Source organism: Tenrec ecaudatus, chromosome 17, assembly GCF_050624435.1.
Source record: "Tenrec ecaudatus isolate mTenEca1 chromosome 17, mTenEca1.hap1, whole genome shotgun sequence".
NCBI lineage: Eukaryota > Metazoa > Chordata > Mammalia > Afrosoricida > Tenrecidae > Tenrec > Tenrec ecaudatus.
Window position 1 is genome coordinate 76,523,455 of NC_134546.1, and position 3,680 is coordinate 76,527,134.

The 3,680-nt window shown below is 41.1% G+C and overlaps 1 pseudogene; it reads right to left on the minus strand.

The window, feature by feature from the left end:
• Positions 1–248: 248 nt before the first annotated feature.
• LOC142430519 (geranylgeranyl pyrophosphate synthase pseudogene) lies at positions 249–1,762 on the minus strand (annotated as a pseudogene).
• Between the last annotated feature and the right edge of the window lie 1,918 nt (positions 1,763–3,680).

The window sequence follows — 3,680 nt, forward strand, 5'->3', positions numbered from 1 at the left end:
AGAGCAAGAAGAAATAATAATAATATAAAAATTAAAATAAAGAGTAAGAAAGAAAAGGCCACCCTCAATATTAAAAATTCAGACAAGAAATTTCTGTTGTGGAACAAGTGAGAAATATTTGACCCTAGAGCAAATTCTGGTTGGGTCAAGAGGTAAGTCAACTGGCCAAGTATCATATCTTGCCATGATCCAATCCACCATGATCAAGTTTAACTTTTGTCTGAAAGTAAAGCTTTTCAAGTCTGGCCTTATCTAGATAGACCTGCCGCACAGTATTTCCTATCATCTTTGTTTTCGGTTCTCTGGTGCAAGATATCCTGCACCTGCAGGCTCTCAGATCTTGACTAAATAACATGAATTTTAAGAAATTAGCGTTTTCTTTCAGTTAAGTCTTCAAAAAAAGCTTTTGTTTTCACTGTATTTTTTGGAGTGTAGATTAGAATAATCATCCTAATTTGGAAAAGGAGTCCGAGTAGAGGATTTCAATCTTCTGTGCAATCAGAACAATTGCAGACCTACAGCTAATCCAAACCGCCCCCAGTCTTTTGTGGGACCATAGCTTTATATTTCTCTTCAGTGGGACAAGAGCAATTGTCCCTCCAAGGGTAATTTTCTAGGCCTTGTCCCTGATAGAGTTCTAAAAGACGGTGGGTAAAAAGTTTCCTTGTATCTGAGTGATCAAGGGTCAAGACTTTCTCCAAACCAATAAAATATACATAATTAGCAAAGGGATAACAAATGGAATTTCATTGATACTGTGAGCCACTGACAAGCCAGGTCGAAGTTCTGAGTTGTCTTTGATATCATTAATGAGCAAACTGGCTTTATGCAACTCTTCTGCACTTCAATGATAACCTGTAGCTTGTCTTCTGGAACTTTCAGCCAATTATTAAAAGCTTGTAAAAGCTTGGTTCTTACTTGTTTACCTGGTAACTGAAGTAAGTACTTGTAGGATTCTAGAAAATTTCTTTAGACTGTTTCTTGAGCTGTCTCCACTGTTTTTAAATTTCAGAGCAGATGGTTTAAAGTGGGTATCCCAAATTGCTCGGTACGGGTCTGGAAATAGCTGTGCCCAGAATGAAGTTCCCATGTGACAATTCAGACCACAGTTCTCTGACGCCAAATTGAACCTCTCCCTACTTCATACAATTTTTCACCCTCAGTTGCTAGGCCCACCACCTTACTCAGTGTAAGAAAATACATCATCCTGGTTACCAATGTAATTATTCTTAATAAATTTAAAACATATTTCTTAATGCAATTGGGGTGTACTAATAATTCCTTTCTTTGGAAGGAAGGGGATAAAAATAATCCTACTTTGGAAATATATTAACTTGCAAAATAATCACATTTTCTACATTTTGAAACACAGAAAACTGAGCTCCTGAATGGTGTCATTAGGAAAATGTTTGAAATTCTTTACATTTTTAAGGGAAGTGAAATATTTAATGAGGCTCTTGCAGACAACGTCTCTAACTTCCACAATATGACCTTTCCGTGCATGGGTGTAGTAGGAAGGTGAAGGGGGGTAGTGATAGGGTTCACTTCTGAGTAACTTGAGAATAGGATTCCCTGGAGAATAGGATGCCCTGGAGTGGCTCCCACAGGCTATAAAATGAGCTCTACGAGAAGCAGGAGGAAGGATCGCAGTACCCACACTAGTCATGAATGGATTGAATTCCTCAGTCCTGCAATCCCTGCACAGTGGATCTCCATGATCCAGATGACAGCTATTACCATCAGTGACAAGGCATGGAACCATGGTGCACTTCCCAATCCACAGAGCAAGTTCGGATGACTGTTCTTGTGCAGGAGGCTTGCTTACTGGACTAGAGTGTCTCGCAGGGGTGGGGGTCCCTTAAGAAAGTTGGACTTGCTGACGCAAGAAACTGGCGCTGAGTACTTTCCAGATGAGGCTTAATGGAGTTGGGCGCCTCAAGGAGCTTCAGCAGAATGCCTTCAGTCTAATATTTGTAACAGGGTGGTATGCTCTTCGGTCTCTTATTTTAGCAGACTTGAAGGAACTGTAACATGTCCTGATAAAGAACTCAGTAAAAATTCTAACTGACATTATTGCTATTGGAATTGCTCTGAAGGTGTTGCCAAAAGCAATCGGGTTATAACAAAAAGTAAGAACGTTATTGTGACCACCCGTTTCTCAAGTGGGTGCGTATCCAGAAACTGAGCCTTCACATATGGGGTGTTGAGGACTTTTACAGGAATGGGATTACTCACAGGAGGCTGTTGGGGATTGGCAGGCCAGCAGGTGACAGAGGCTAAAAAGGACAGGTGAGGTTACAGAAGTGGAGCATGTAGTGAGAATGTGTTAGCAATCTCATCGTTTTTCCATTCCTTTGAGACTCTTTGTCTCTGGAGCAGTGAATTGTCCCTGCCTCATTAAACTTGTCTGTTAATTCTGTGTAGCTATTACAATGGATATTAGAACCTAGAGATGTGCAATAGATAATACTGATGAAGACATTATCCTATCTGTGCAAGTTTATGAAGTTAGTCCCTTTTGTATACAAGAAAAATGTGGGCAGTCAAGGGCATCAGGCCCTTTTACAGAAAGAGTTCTCATATTATAGGGACACTTCCTGGGCACATAGCTCAATCAGTACCTTCACCCACATACCCATGGCAATATTGATGTTGGTGTTAGAAGTTGTCCATCAGTCCCGACGCATAGCCATCCTGTGTAGAGGAGAATGAAACACTGCCCGAGCCTGCTCGATCCTCACCATCGTTCTTATTGTTGCAGCCACTGTGTCAATCATTTTCTCAAGAGTCTTCCTCCTTTTCAATGCCTCTCTGCTTTACCATGCACGAGGTCCTACTGCAGAGACAAGTCTATCCAGATAACATGTCCAAAGTCTCAGCATGCTTGCTTCTGAAAAGAATTCTGGCTGTACTTCTTTGAAGATGGGTATATTTACTCTTTTGTTAGTAGGTTGTTTTTTCAATATTTTGAACCAATATTATAATTCAAATGTGTCAATTCCATTTTGGTCTTGCATTTTCCATGCCCAACTTTAGCGTGCATAGGACACCATTGAAAATGTTTGGCTTACATGGCCTGCCCAACTATGAGACAGGACTCCTCACTGACTCATAACCCTATAGGGGATAAAACCAGAGACATAGTATGGGAATTGCACCCAATTGGATCCCAACACACTGAGGCAAAACATTAAGAGTGTGCAAAAGAACAAAAAGGGAATGGAGCACTGAGGTCCCCAGGGAATGCTGAAGGTGGACTTTGGGACCAGGGCGTGGTGCCCCAACAGACTGGACTGGAAAACACTGCTAAAGGCCAACAAACAACCCTTGAACTAACTACAAGCTTTTCTTTCTTGTTTTGTTCTGTTCTGTTTTGTATTGTTTTGTCATTGGTCTGTTGTTGTTTTGTTGTATATTGTTGATTGGTTTTGCTCTGTCTTGTTTTTTTGCATATTATTGTCTCCTCAGGTCTGTCTAAATAAGATAGGCTGGATGAACAATTGGAGAAGAAAACAATGGGGCCTACAGTTTCATGGGGACATGGGAGAGGAGGAGGTGGGGGGAAAGTAGTGGTATTATTAAACCCAGGGACAAGGGAACAACAAGTGATCCAAATCAGTGGTGAGAAGGGTGTGGGAGGCCTGGTTGGGCATGATCAAGGGTAATGTAACCTAGATGAA